The sequence below is a fragment of the Triticum dicoccoides genome, chromosome 6A, assembly GCF_002162155.2.
Source record: "Triticum dicoccoides isolate Atlit2015 ecotype Zavitan chromosome 6A, WEW_v2.0, whole genome shotgun sequence".
Lineage (NCBI taxonomy): Eukaryota > Viridiplantae > Streptophyta > Magnoliopsida > Poales > Poaceae > Triticum > Triticum dicoccoides.
In genome coordinates, this window is record NC_041390.1 from 522,991,929 (window position 1) to 523,008,287 (window position 16,359).

General features: G+C 47.7%; 1 non-coding gene across 1 annotated transcript; it reads right to left on the reverse strand.

The window, feature by feature from the left end:
• Positions 1 to 5,912: 5,912 nt before the first annotated feature.
• LOC119319723 lies at positions 5,913 to 6,016 on the reverse strand. Its single transcript, XR_005154590.1, has one exon. It is a non-coding gene; the product is annotated as a small nucleolar RNA R71 (small nucleolar RNA).
• Between the last annotated feature and the right edge of the window lie 10,343 nt (positions 6,017 to 16,359).

The following is a 16,359-nucleotide window of genomic DNA, read 5'->3' on the forward strand; positions in this document are numbered from 1 at the left end:
AAATAAGATGACCCTCGGGCTCCGGAAACCCAAGGGAAAAGAGGCTAGGTGGCAAATGGTAAAACCAAGGTTGGGCATTGCTGGAGGAGTTTTATTCAAGGCGAACTGTCAAGGGGTTCCCATTATTACCCAACCACGTAAGGAACGCAAAATCCGGGAACATAACACCGATATGACAAAAACTAGGGCGGCAAGAGTGGAACAAAACACTAGGCAAAAAGGCCAAGCCTTCCACCCTTTACCAAGTATACAGGTGCATTAAGATAACAAGATAATATAGTGATATCCCAACAAGAAAATAATGTTCCAACAAGGAACGATCTCCAATCTTCACCTGCAACTAGCAACACTATAAGAGGGGCTGAGCAAAGCGGTAACATAGCCAAACAACGGTTTGCTAGGACATGGTGGGTTAGAGGTTTGACATGGCAATTTGGGAGGCATGATAAGCAAGTGGTAGGCATCGTAGCATAGGCATAGCAAAAGAGCGAGCATCTAGCAAAGCAAAGATAGAAGTGATTTCGAGGTTATGATCATCTTGCCTGCAAAGTTGTCAGAGTTGACTGGATCCTCGAAAGCGAACTCAACGGGCTCCTCGTTAGCGAACTCGTCTCCTGGCTCTACCCAAACAAGACAAACAAGCAAAAGGAACACAATCAACCACATGCAAATGCTCGAACAACATGATGCAAACATGGTATGCTATGCGGGATGCGATATGGGATGTGTATGGAAGGTTTGACAAGGAATGAATGAACCTGGCCTCAACTTGGAAATCCAAGAGTGCCACTGGAAAGGTGAGGTGATTTCAGTTGAAATCGATATAAAGATCACGGGAATCGGATGCACGGTTTGGAAATGGAAAGCAAAACAAACATGGCACCGATCTGCGATAAACAGCAAGTAGCCATATAAATGTATCAAGATAATTATGCTACAGCACTCAAACATGGCAACAAAATACATGGCAGGGATCCACTCATAAAGCTTGACAAAAGATGAGACTGAGCTACGGCCAATTCATCCATTGACAGGTTCAAACAAGCATGGCAAAAGAGCAATTGGTGAACAGGTTTCAGACTTAGTGAAATTAACACCAGCCTGGAATTTCAGATCAGACGGCACACTTTGGAGCATGAAAACTAGATGCTACGGGAACTTAACAAGGCAAAGCAATGCATGGCATGAAGATACTCAAAGAGCTTAACAAAAGTCCCTTAGTGACCTTGAGCCAAAAGGGATCAGAAAATACAATTGCAAGCATGTGAACATGGCAAAAACATAATCAGATCTCAGACTTAGTGAAAAACTGGAGCATGCAAATATCTTAACGAGTAGGCATGTTCACGAGCTCGATGCACTCACTACAGAGCATGGCATGACAATATAAGCATACACCAATCAAGAATACATATTACATAATCTAGACATGGCAAGAACAACAAAATAGCATGCATGGGTTAACAACAACATCCTCAGCAAAATCGCTAGCAAGTAGACAATCTGCCCAGATTCACGAAATAGCAAAAGTAGAGCTCGATTGACTCAAGCTAGGGTGCTCCATAATTACAAACAAAGACAAGGATGGATAGAGAACCACAAGATTAACAAATCACCCTTACTGATCATCCTCAAAAGAGGCACGGATCACTAGAAAACAACATGAACATATGGCATATTGATAAGAACAGATCAAGGACTTAGTGGAATTGCTAAGTCCCTGAAATCAGCATTAACGAATGCACCACTTTGCAAGCTTGTGCTAGTCACCACACATAACACAAAAATACATGGATAGCACCTCTGGAAAGATGGCATGGCATATAACAAAACACATGTAGAGCTCAGGAGCATATCATGCATACACTAAACATGGCAAAAATGACAAATAGCTATTTGGTGCAGCAGATCTGACAATTAACTCAAATAGCTCTCTTCCAACAGCATTTCGGGCATCAAGATGAGCTCAAATGAAAATGATGCAATGAGATGAAATTATGTGCTCTCTGAGACGAGCATTTCGATATGCTACACGCCCAAAACGGATCTACGGATGAAAAGTTATAGCATGAGGAACATTGCAAAATAGTTAGGGTTTCTGAGAAAAAGTCAACGCCTCGATCTAGATCTGGCCGACACTGTAGCACCCGCGAACTTCAAGGTTCAACATCGCCGGAGTCGAGGTCGTCGGAGGAAGGAGGCTGGCCGGACTTGCCGGGGAGAGGAGGGGCTCGCTGGGGTGTCGGGCGGCGAGGTAGAACGGAGGCGAGGGCGGCGGTGCTTGGGAAAGCCGGAGTGGGGCGGCGCCGACCGGTGAGGAGGAGGCGGCCGCAGTCGTCGACGCCAGTGAGGGACACGGCGGCCGGCGCGGTGGCCTGCGGCGGAGGATAGAGGCGCGGGGCGGCTCGGCTCTCCCAGGCGGCGGGGCGCGGTCGATGGGCCTCGGGGGCCCGGGGCGGGCTCCGCGGGCCGGCGGGATTCGCGGCGAAGTGGGGCGCGCGGGCGATGACGTGGCGCGTCAAGAGTGGTTGGCGGCGGGGGCGGACATGTCCGGCCGATGAGGTTTCGTCCGGCGGCGGCGGGGTAGGTGGATCTAGGGTTTCAGGGGAGAAGAACCCGTGGATTTCGGAGGGGGTGATATTTATAGGCATAGAGGGAGCTAGGAGTGTCCAAATGAGGTGCGGTTTTTGGCCACGCGATCATGATCGAACGCTCTAGATGATGGAAAGAGTTTTGGTGGGTTTTGGGCCAAATTGGAAAGGTGTTGGGCTGCAACACACACGAGGTCTTTTCAGTCCCTCGGTTAACCGTTGGAGTATCAAACGAAGTCCAAATGGTACGAAACTTGACAGGCGGTCTACCGTAGTAAACAAAGGCCGCTTGGCAAGTCTCGGCCCAATCTGGAAATGTTTAACTCCCACACATGGAAGGAAGGTAGAAAGGACCACCGGAGGAGATAGGAGCGCCGGAATGCAAAACGGACAACGGGGAAAATGCTCGGATGCATGAGACGAACACGTATGCAAATGCAATGCACATGATGACATGATATGGGATGCATGAAAACGGCAACAACACACGGAGACAAAAACCCAAACCCAAGGAAATAAAATAACTTAGCGTCGGAAACGGCAAGAGTTGGAGTACATATTAGGTAAATTACATCCGGGGTGTTACATTCAGCCTACTAAGCCTTTCTCGGGAGTGACCGGCGGCTCTACTACCCCGATCGGACAGGTCTGCCTCCCCGTTACCTTCGGAGAACGCAACGACTACCGCACCGAACTCATCGACTTCGACGTCGTCTACATCCACCTACCATACAATGCCATCCTCGGGTATCCATCCCTGGCCAAGTTCATGGCGGTGACTCATCACGGCTACAATGTCCTCAAGATGCCGGGAAGTGGGGAATCATCAGTCCCGTGCGAAGAAAGAGATGTGGTGTGCTCCCTCGAGCGTGCCTTCCAAGCTGCAACAATCGACAACCCCGATAGTCAAGGCGAGTGCCCTCCTGAGGCCACCCCCAAGAAGAAGAAGAAACTGCGCCAAGCAGGGCCTCAGGCAAGCGGCGCCTCGTCAGGATCGGCACCCGCGCTTGGGACGCCTCCCTCAGCGCCCCTCTTGGGCAGGGCTCGGTGGCTCTCTTCTGGAGGGCCTCAGACTCTTCCAGCATCACAAGCGAGGCGCTTGGGCACCACTTGGAGGCGTGCTTCGCGGCACGTTTCCCTCAGGAGAACGCAGGGCAAGGAGTGCCCACCGTTCAGGAGTTCATCACCAAAACCACTGATAAGTACATTTCCTATTCATATTTTGGCACACAAACACACCATTTATTGTGATCTGATGATCCATTCTTGTTGTGAACTCTGATATATTTGAATGAAAATCATATAAAAGATCATTTACTCATCATTTGATTATTTTGCAGAAAAGTGCGCAAAGGCACTATAAACTTCAAGATTCGGACAAGTTGGCTATTGAGAAGAGAGAAGGGCAGGAAAGAAGTGAAGAAAGGGACTTGAGCGAGAAGAATTGAAGTAATCAAGGGGCCAAGCTATAGATGGCAGGACCAACTTGGGAAGAAAGAAGAGATGTAGCAGGGCCAAATCGTAATGTGGCAGATCACAGGAGGGGATCAAAATCCCTAGCGCAGCCTAAATTCCCCTCGGGCCTGGCATCTCATCTCTCTCCCTCACCCTTCCTTCTCCACCTCTGGCCGCCGCCACGGCTAGGCCGGCGTGGTGGTGTGCCTCTGCACCATCAGCACACCCACCACAAACATCCACCACTCACCACCAACTTCATCCACCAGTGCCACCATCTCAAGCCACCGCCGCACCTCGTGCGCCCGACCAGACATGGGCGAGCATGGGCGTCTGATCCTCCGTGTGACGTCTCCCTCTCTGCCGATCCTCTCTTCCTGATGCCCCTGCAGCTCCTTCTCTTTGCGCCTCCTTTGCTGATTCTCTGCTCTGAACCTCAAGTTGCCGCTGCCTCTTCTTCTTCTCTGAACCCAAACTCTGTTGTTCGCTGCTCCACTTTCTTTGTTGTTGCTTCTTCTTCTCACGCCCCCTGCTGATTCTCTCCTCATGTCCCTACTGCTTTTCTCCTCATGCCCCTGCTGCTGCTCCATTCCCAATCTTGCTGTTGTTCTCTCTCTCTCACACACACACACACAAATTTCTGTAATCTTCAGAAGTGTTATAACTAATACTATGTAATGTTTAGTCTTGATAAGTGTAGGATCCTGCTGGTTGGCTCAGTTTTGAATTTATAATATAAATGCTTAATTAGTATGTCCTGAGTAGTTGATACCTTGTCACTTAGAGAAGTACTTGATCTGTTATACTTTGTTTAGTGAAATAGTAATCCTCATATGTGTGTGGTGTCCTGTGAGATATACGTATGTGTGTGTTTGTGATGAGATACATATATTATGTCCTACAACCTTGTTTCTTCCCTCTGTCATACTTGCTGTTATTATACGTATTCTTGTCTTGTTGATTTCCTTTTGTTGTTTAAGTAGTAAAACCTGTGCTAGTATTGTAGTTTCTCAAGTAATGAAAATACCAAAAACATAGTGAGTAAAATCTGAATTTCCCTTTGTTGTTTGTCAGTTTCTTTGTCAACGATCTTTGGGAACAACCTTGTTAGTTTAGGTTTTATTTTCAGTTTTCATCACCCAATTCTATGTCACCTAGCTTTAGCCGAGCGTTGTTGCCGTCGCCTAGTCCCCGTGGAGAACACGACATCTGTAGTTTTGTGCGTAAAAACCCCACTATACTTTCAATTGATCATTTTGGCGCCATTGTCGGGGACTAGCGTCGAGCGATTATGTTGGCTATAGACTAGGTTTATTTTAGTTTCGTGTTTAATTCGTCGTGTGTTTCATTTTCCGTGTTTCTTTTATTTTATTTTATTTTCCTTGTTGTTGCTTCGGCTTATTAGGATACTAAACTTCTAACTAGTGTTTACTATTTATGAGTGTGCGTAGGAAATCTGAACTATTTACAGATTGATTGATAACTACACTTGGTTGAGAGATGTCGATGCTTCGTGATCTTTGGATGCCATGCAGCCAGTGCTATCTCGCAGGACCAATTTGGCCATCTATCAAGGCAGAGAATTTTGAGCTAAAGCCTAGTCTTATTGCTTTGGTTCAACAACAATAGTTTGGAGGACTGTCTACTGAGGATCCCTATGAGCACTTACACCGAGTCATGGAGTATTCAGATACAGTCAACTACCATGGAGTTCCTCAAGATGCAATCATGTGCAGGTTGTTCACATTCTCTCTTCGCGATAATGCTTGTGCTTGGTATCAATCCTTGCCATCAAGGTCATACAGTTGGAATGAGATATCACAAGCTTTCTTGGATAAATATTTCCCACTACACAAATAGTCGGCAATTCGAGATGAGATCTTCAATTTCGTTCAGCGTGAAGGCGAGAGCTTGTATGATGCTTGGGAGAGATACAAAGGCTTATTCAAGAGATGTCCTAATCATGGGCTCGAGAGATGGTTAGAGTTGCAGATATTCTACAGAGGATTGACTTCGGACACTCGAGCTTACGTCGATATGGCAGCGGGTGGAGCTATTGCAAACAAGACACTTGATGATGCTTTTCTGCTGATTGAGAGCATAGCTTTCCACTAACTTCAGTGGTACAATGAGAAGCCACCCTCTGATTCATTGGTTTGCTTGCGACAAATCACTACACCTCAGCCACCAATTGTTACACAAAATCCTGAACCTCTATCTCAGTGTGACAAGATTGAGCTTGCATGCATTATCTTTGACGATGATGATACCATTCTAGTTGACACGCACGCTACAGATCATATGGATACTAGTGTTGGAGATTCAGTTTTGCATTGTGATGATTCTTCCATGGATGAGCTAGAGCTGTAGTTAGTTGCTTTTGATATTGAGGAGACACCTTTAGATGATATTGATTATGTTCTGCTAGAGCCAGATATGGAGAAGTTCACCTTCGATGATGTTAGCTGCATGGATTCCTCAACACTTGAGCCCGAGATGGAGAGCTTCATGGTTGATTATGGTGAGGTGGATTCAGATGTCAAGGAGCCAAGCTCTACTATTTCACTTGTTGACACGAGTCCGGTTGAAATTTCTACTACCACACCTCACTTGGTATCTTCAATTGAGGTAGTCCTGAAGCTTCTTCCTAACTATCTCAGGTATGATCTCAGCTTTCTGGACAAGACATGTCATATCACTGATATTGCCTATGCGCCATGTGACTTGTTGTTGATACATGTTCCTGATTTGCTCAGTGGATATACTTATATGATAGGGTACTCTATTGATGACTTAGAGGGCATTATCTCTGTCACTTGTATTGGCTTGGTTGTTGAGTGTTCTTTCAGGTTGATGCTCGTGTACCATTTACTGCAAGTTAACCGAGTTTGAGATGACATTCCCTGGGATCCTGGTGGATTCACGCATGGTGATGAGGAGAAGTAGTGGGCACACATGAAGAAGAGTGAAGCTGGAGCAGGCATGGGGATAGAGAATCAAAAAGAGAAGAGCTGCAGTTTAGAGAGCGTTGAGTGAGTGCTACTTCCTATATAAGCCCGGTGAGCTGTTTCATGACCCATTTTGAAATCATCATCCATTGATGCTTACTGAATTAAATTGCTATTAGGGTTTCTTGTGCCATTTCTTAAATGTTGTCCCACTAAATTTCACCTTTGACATATGGTGCTTGGTGAGAATGTGCGAACTGATTGTTGAATGCCTTGTAAACTAGTGATCTACACCATGTTTGCTTTGCTGAAAGTAGTGAAAGCTATTTAGTTTTGAGTGCTCAAATCCCTAGTGCACTAGTAAACTTCATCATTTTCTGCTTTTACCTTGATACACTTAGATCATTAAGTGTTAGATGCTGAGTTTGTGCCTATTGTGTTCCCATTGAGAGCAATCACTTTACCACTATGGACTAGTATGTTATGTTCCCTGGATCGGTAGCATGTGAACCAGACATGGGGAAGTGATGATTCTTGTTTTTGTGCTTATGCATTGTTCATTTAAGATAAGTATTAATGAATAAATAAGTCTGACTACCTACAGTAGCATGTCATGTTCCCTGGATCAGTGGCATGTGAAATCGGGTTAGCTTGGGCAGTAATTAATAATAAAAAATGCAATTGTCAAACCAGGTGTATACCATGTTCTCTGGATCAGTGGTATGTTCCTTTGGGGAGACAAACAAAAAAACTAATAATTGGTCGAGCCGGGTGTATACCATGTTCTCGGGATCGGTGGTATGTTCCTATGGTGAGACTAATAATAATATAATTATTCCTTTATCTCTGTAAATAAGTGATTCGATCACCAGATTTAATTCCAGTTCTTTTTGTTCTCGGGATCATGCTCTCTTTAGGAACCATTTGGCACAGTCATCATTTAAACTTGTTGATCCTCTTTTATCATTGTAAAAGTTTAAAATGGTCATGCTTACTAGTATCCTACTGCTTTGTAGCACTCTTAACCATTGATTTTCACTAGCAAAGTTCAAAGCATGCATTGTTTGGAGATCTACTTCACTGGGACATTCTCTAGTTAGTTCGCTGTTCACTTCCTTGCTCTTGTCAAATGCCTTTACTTGAGGACAAGTAAAGATTTAAGTGTGGGGGAACTTGATAAGTACATTTCCTATTCATATTTTGGCACACAAACACACCATTTATTATGATCCGACGATCCATTCTTGCTGTGAACTATGATATATTTGAATGGAAATCATATAAGAGATCATTTACTCGTCATTTGATTATTTTGCAGAAAAGTGCGCAAAGGCACTATAAACTTCAAGATTTGGACAAGTTGGCTATTGAGAAGAGAGAAGGGCAGGAAAGAAGTGAAGAAAGGTACTTGAGTGAGAAGAATTGAAGTAATCAAGGGGCCAAGCTATAGATGGCAGAACCAACTTGGGAAGAAAGAAGAGAAGTAGTAGGGCCAAATCGTAAAGTGGCAGATCAGAGGAGGGGATCAAAATCCCTAGCGCAGCCTAAATTCCCCTCGGGCCTGGCATCTCATCTCTCTCCCTCACCCTTCCTTCTCCACCTCCGGCCGCCGCCACGGCCAGGCCGGCGTGGTGGTGCGCCTCCGCACCATCAGCACACCCACCACAAACATCCACCACTCACCACCAACTTCATCCACCAGCGCCACTGAGGGAGTCGTGGATTAGGGGGTATCCGGACATCCGGATTATATCCTTTGGCCGGACTGTTGGACCATGAAGATACAAGATTGAAGACTTCATCCCGTGTCTGGATGGGACTCTACTTTGCGTGGAAGGCAAGCTAGGCAATACGGATATGTATATCTCCTCCTTTGTAACCGACCTTGTGTAACCCTAGCCCCCTCTGGTGTCTATATAAACCAGAGGGTTTTAGTCCGTAGGACAGCATACAATCATACCATAGGCTAGCTTCTAGGGTTTAGCCTCTCCGATCTCGTGGTAGATCAACTCTTGTAATACCCATATTATCAAGAATAATCAAGCAGGACGTAGGGTTTTACCTCCATCAAGAGGGCCTGAACCTGGGTAAAACATCATGTCCCATGCCTCCTGTTACCATCCGCCTTAGACGCACAGTTCCGGACCCCCTACCTGAGATCCGCCGGTTTTGACACCGACATTGGTGCTTTCATTGAGAGTTCCTCTGTGCCGTCGCCGTAAGGAAGGATGCCTCATCTTGTTGTTAAAAACAACATTACCGCCGGGGGAGCCCTGGCTGTCGGCCAAACTCTCCGGCTAGGCAGTTTCATCATGACCGCCTGTTCGGGTGCTGCACCGACGATGACTTCTCGGGTCATCAAAAACAGCCTCCACGTCGGCTCGAAATTCGCCAAGCAGATGGATCCAATGGAGCTCTCTTCCCTAAACGAGCTCTTGGATCGCATCGCCACCTTGGGAGTCGCTACGGACTATGTTCGGATTGGGCTTAAACCCGATCAAAGGGAGATTAACTCTCCACCGGTCACCCATCATGTTGCGGTGGTGGAGGAACAATGCGGCGATTCTTCCTCTATCTTGAGGACTAACTATGTCCGGATTCCTGAGCTCTCCGAGCCGGATACCCGTTTACGGGAGGACATCACCCAAGCCCTAAACCTAGAGTCAAGCAGCGGGCCACACTCATCGGGAAACATCCCGGAATCTGAACTTCCAAGATCGGAAACTACTCGGCCCCTGGGTCTCAGATCGGGTAGGGGTTCGGACTCAAACCCACCCACCCACCCAGACATAAACCATCTTTCCTACATTAGGCAAGAGCCCCATGTACATCATTATTGGGCCAGATTCCTCCTTGTGATGAACAAGGTTAAGGACTGCCGCAAGGAAGATGCAGTCTCACTTTTCTGCAATAATTGCACGGGCAAGGGAATCCTTAACGCCATAAGTCGCCGTGACATATCATGCTTCGCCAACTTGGCGTCCATAGTACGAAAGTACTGTGCGATGGAAAGTGCCTGGAAAACCGAAACGAAATTTTGGGATAATCCGGCTCCGAATATACACCCAGTCCGAAGTAAAAGGGTGCACTATCATAAGACATCCAAGTTAATTACAAAGAAGCAAAAAACCCTCTATAGGGCGTGGAACCGTATTGGAGGGATGGCTCAACGGACCTTGCAAAATTCATAGTACAGTGGATACCATACCAACACACAACCTTAGAGCATGTTGGATACTCCGGCAGGTGGCCAAAAGCGGCGAGGATCTTCTCATCCCAGATGCCACAGAGCACAATCCCAGGGATAACAATATGGTATTAACAGTCTTTGAGACCTTCGCATCAAATAATAGGCGCAAGGGAACACTCCGCGGCATTGCCAAAATCTGGCACGTAGCAGCAATAAATCCATGGAGTGACACGGCTATTACCTTCAATGCCAGTGACGAACCTAAATTACGAACAGCCCGAGCACTAGCTGCACTGGTCCTCGGTCCAATTGTGGACGGCTTTCGACTCACCAAACTACTCATGGACGGCGGCAGTGGATTAAACCTCATCTACGAAGAAACTCTTCAAAAAATGGAAATAGACTGGAACCGCATTGAGTAAAGCAGCACAACCTTTAGAGGAATCATCCCCAGTCGGGAAGCACGTTGTGCTGGGAAAATCACACTAGATGTGGTATTCGGCACGCCGGAGAACTATAGGTTCGTAGAAATTACATTCCAAGTGGCCCCGTTCAGTAGTGGATACCACGCCCTTTTGGGACGGGAGGCGTTCACGATCTTCCAAGCCATACCCCATTATGGGTACATGAAGCTCAAAATGCCCAGGCCCAACAGAATCATCACTCTCGTTAGTGATCCAGACACAACACTCCGCGCCAAAAACAAAACAGCAGCATTGGCCCTCGAGGCATTATCCGAAGCCCTTTCGGCTGAGGATTAACTGCGCTACGCTCCATAATGGACAGGGACGACGTGATACTTGACAAGAGATCCAAGTCCACCTCTTTTAAACCAGCGGATGAAATAGTCAAATTCCAAGTCCACCCAACGGACCCTACAAAAACAGCCTCCATCGGGGCACAGTTAAACCCCGCCATGGACGCCGCACTACGGGAGTTCCTACGTGAGAATTAGGACATATTCTCCTGGCACCCCTCAGACATGCCAGGAATCCCATGCAGGCTGGCCGAGCACAGCCTCAATATCCTAAAGGGATTCAAGCCGGTCAAGCAGGCTCTTTGGCGTTTCTCTGAACCTAAGAGACAGGCTATGGGAGAGGAACTAGCCAAGTTATTGGAGGCCGGATTCATTAGAGAAATAAAACACCCGGACTGGCTAGCAAACCTGGTGATGGTACCAAAGAAGGACAAATCCTGGCGCCTATGTGTCGATTCCAAGGACCTCAACAAGGCTTGCCCAAAGGATCCCTTCCCCCTCCCCCGCATTGATCAAATTATCGATGCTACCGTAGGACACGAGTCATTGTGTTTCCTCGACGCATACTCCGGCTACCACCAAATCAAGATGGCGGAGTCCGCCCAAGCCGCAACGGCATTTATCACACCATACGGCCCATTCTGTTTCAACACAATGCCTTTTGGGCTCAAAAACGCTGGTGCAACGTATCAGCGCATGATTCAGACATGTCTGGAGAAACAGATCGGCAAAATAGTAGAGGCATACGTAGATGATGTGGTCGTCAAAACCAAACACGTCGAATCTATAATAGATGACTTGAGGATCACATTCGACAACCTCCGAACATACAACATCAAGCTCAATCAGGAAAAATGCATTTTCGGCGTACCAGCCGGAAAGCTCCTGGGCTTCATTGTCTCCAGTATAGGAATTGTAGCTAATCGAGCCAAAATTCAAGCTTTGTCACAGTTGGCTACCCCAACAGACCTCAAACAAATCCAGAAATTAACTGGATGTGTGGTGGCTCTAAGCCGCTTTATCTCCTGCTTAGGAGAAAAGGCATTACCCCTTTATCGCCTCCTTCGGCGCACCGACCACTTCGAGTGGACGGACGCTGCCACAGCCGGATTGGAAGAAATAAAAGCCATACTGGCAACCAACCCCATCCTAGCCGTGCCAAACATTGGCAAACCAATGCTGTTATACATTGCGGCAACTCATCAGGTTGTAAGCGCAGTGCTCGTCGTCGAGCGAGAAGCGGACGGACATTAATTCCCTCTTCAAAAGCCGGTATATTATGTATCCACTGTCCTCACTCCATGCAAATCACGGTACCCACATTATCAAAAGATAGCCTATGCGGTATTCATGGCATCCCGGAAGCTGCGACACTACTTTCAAGAGTGTTCGATTATAGTAGCCTCGGAAGTGCCACTTAATGATATTATAAACAACCGCGATGCCATGGGCCGGATTGCCAAATGGGCCATTGAGCTCCACCCGTTCGACATAACATACAAACCTCGGTGAGCCATTAAATTGCAAGTATTGGCCGACTTTATCGCCGAATGGATGGAAGCCGAACTCCCTAAAGAGTACGGCGCATACTCTAATTGGATCATGCGCTTCGACGGCTCCAAAATGCTGGCCGGTCTGGGGGCTGGCGTCGTCCTGGCGTCCCCAACCGGAGATACCGTTTAGTACGTACTGCAGATACTGTATACATACTCCAACAACGCAGCCGAATACGAAGCCCTGTTGCATGGTCTTCGGATGGCAGTCTCCATGGGCATTCAATGCCTGGAGGTGCGTGGGGATTCGAACCTCGCAATATCCCAAAAAAATGGAGACTTTGATGCCAAGGATCCGAAGATGGCGGCCTATCGAAACGTCGTCCTAAAGATGTCAGCTCGGTTCGAGGGGCTCGAATTTCACCATGTGGCTCGGGAAAACAATCAGGCGGCGGATATCCTCGCCCACATCGGTGCAAAACGCGACGCGGTCCCCCCCAACATCTTTTTGGAGAGGTTGTTTAAGCCATCGGTGGTATGGGAAGGGGACACCGGTAACAATAGTCCAGACCCGGCCAAAATTCCCGATACCGAACACTCTGACATAATCGGAGGCTCAGCCACCAAAATAACACCTTCAGCCCACGTAATAATGGTTGTCATCGCCCTGTGGACAGAACCATTCCTGGCCTACCTACCTAGGCAGGAACTTCCCGAGGACCAAAATGAGGCACGCTGCATAGTGCGGCGATCGAAAGCCTACAGGGTCCACGAGGGAGAGCTGTATAAGAAAAGCATTGTCGGAGTCATTCAAAGGTGCATCTCCGATGAGGAAGGGCGGAAGCTTTTGGCAGAAATTCACGCCGGACTCGGCGGCCACCACGCTGCAGCTCGGGCCCTTGTAAGCAAGGCCTTACATACAGGTTTTTGTTGGCCGACGGCCCGGGCAGACGCACAGGACTTGGTCCAACGCTGCGCTGGTTGCCAGCTTTTTGCAAACCAAAGCCATATGCCAAGCACCGCCCTCCAAACAATCCCCATTACCTAGCCTTTCGCGGTTTGGGGGCTTGACATGGTTGGACCCCTTAAAGGGGGAACCCATAAGAAAAAATACTTACTGGTCATGGTGGATAAATTCACCAAATGGATAGAAGCCAAACCTGCTAAAACAGCTGAATCCGGACCGGTGATAGACTTCATATCCGGGGTTGTACACCATTATGGCGTCCCCCACGGCATCATCACTGACGACAACACGAACTTCACGACCGACGAGGTAAAACTTTGGTGCGGCAACATGGGCATCAAGCTCGATTATGCTTCCGTCTATCACCCACAAACCAATGGCCAAGTTGAGCGAGCAAATGGTCTTATCATGAGCGGCATTAAACCCAGATTAGTGCGGTCCTTAAAGGAGTCTAACATGCACTGGGTAGAGGAGCTCGACTCCGTACTCTAGGGGCTACGGACCACGCCGAATCGCACTACCAGATATACACCCTTCTTTATGGTGTACGGCGCAGAGGCAGTTCTTCCCTGCGACATGATTCATGACTCACCTCGAGTGCGCATGTACGAAGAAAGAGAAGCCGAGCTCGACCAGCAGGACAGTCTGGACACCCTGGAGGAGGAGCGCGACGTGGCAAAAGCCCATTCCGCATTTTATCAACAACAGGCTCGCAGATACCAAAGCAGAGAAGTACGGGACAAAACTTATAACGTTGGCGAGTTAGTTCTACGCCTGTCGGAGAAGAAAAAGTCCAAGCTCGAGCCCAAATGGGAAGGTCCCTTCATTATTGACCAAGTTCTGACCGGTGGTGCGTACCGTCTGCGGGATGCATCGAATAATCGACTTGAGCCAAACCCATGGAACGCAGCCAGGCTCTGAAGATTCTATGCCTAGCGCCAGACTCTATGTTCGTCTCCTTCCTCTGTCCATTTTTTGCATATACATTATCTGTCTTTTTCTCTTTCTTTCTTTTATTCTTTCTCTAGGCCTTCAAGGGCCAACTTTTGCCTCGCTTGCACATTATAGATGTGCTAACCGCGCTCATTATACCTGGGGGCTTCTTACACAGAAGCTTAATTATCTATCTGGGCTTCACGCCCCACACATGTGTTATTCTTCCGCATGTACCTTTTCTTCGCCACTATATTCATCGATATGACTTAAGTTTTGACCAAGCTGGGTTGCCTGGCTCTTGTATTTATGCCCTACGTTCTCGTTAATTCGGCTAGGGTATAAGGGGAGCACCTCTATGATTGTTACTGCCGGGTCAGCCGGATGTGTACCTCAGACTGGGTGAAGCCGAAAGCTAGCGTTCTTAAGGGAATATTCGGTCGGCGAACAAAAGATGATTTTTATTTATTTTCCATATGTGCCCCCAGATGTTTTTGCCTGCGTTTCCTCTCGCAGTACGGACATGCACTTTAGGGCATGCATACCCAGGGAAAGGAACCCTTAACGGAACTATTCTCCCTGGAAGATGTTTCTTACTACCCATGTAATATAACATAACTACTTGGGCACTTGTTTGTTCAAGCACCAATGACCCCTACGCCTGGTCTCCATGCATACCCCGGTTCTTATATAACTGAGCGGGTATTCGGACACACTCCGGACTATCGGGTCCCGAGGTTGAAGCGAAAAGGTCCGCCATGACAAATGATTTACAATCCGGCTAGAAGGCATCATACATGTCACTTTAATTACATAGTCATGTAGACTGACTAAATTCCTCTTCTGTACCATCCAACAGGCGGTCCAGCCTACCATCCCGTTGGGAATACTTTGTGGCTAATTCTACTTGCCCATAGACTAAGCTAACGGGGATCTCTTTCCCATTGGGCCCCATAGGTCCGACCTCGGCCATGTGGTTTGGGTCAGCCTTGGTATACCGTGTCTTCACCATAGCCCAGGCTTCCCTGGAACCTTGACGGCAGGCCGATATCTTCCATAATCGTAAGGGCCGCCGTGCTCCCTTGAGCTTCTCCGCAAGCTCTCTAATGCCTCCACAAGGCCTGGGCAATACCTTCCATCACCTGCCGAAGTTGTTCGCGCAGTTGTGAGAGCTCGGATAGAAGATCACCCACAGACCCGGGCATCTCCTCCGCGGGACGACCCGTCAGCATACCTGCAAACATAACTCTGTTAGCCGGCTTCTCTGCAGTTCCTTTTTTAAGGGTTCGTTCAAGCACTTACTGAATATGCCGCGTCGAAGCTGCTTATTCTCCTTCTCGGAGTCCGCAAGCTGGGCTCGAACATCTTTCAGTTCCATGCTCAGCTTGGTATTGGCGTCTTGGAGATTGTTTTTCTCCCGCCTAACATCAGTCAGCACGCGTTCGCCAGCCTTTAGCTGTCGTACGGCATGCTAGTTCTCCGGATTCTCTCCGGATTCATCTGCAACATCTATTGTTAGATCTACAGCCATGCCACACGCTATATGGTACCTATCATTCTTTGAAAGAAATGTTACCAGCTGGGGACTTTTTAGGTTCCTTCGATGCGGCAACAGCGGCCTGAAGTTGGGTCTTGCATTCCTCCAGCTCCTGCGACAGTCGAGTATTCTTCTCTGTAAGAACCTGCACAATAAGATGATCCTTAAATCAGTTCTGCTAACTGTTTCAAGTCTCAGGGGCTACTGATACATATAATCGTCAGATTTGCTTACTTGTACATCCTTTACATACTGGTCCGTGGCGTTGGCTAGACCATTTTGAGCAGCACAGAGGTATGTCTCTCCAGAATTGAAGGCATCAAATGCCTCTGGTGAGAAGCAAGCTTCGCGGAGTACGGCCCGGTGATGCTTATGATTCATGGCGCTCTCCACTTCTGAATTTGTAGCGGATAGCCTATCCACATCCTCTGTAGGGGGAGTATCCGGCGTCCGCCCCATGCCAACTTCCGCCTCTATGTCCGGTCCTG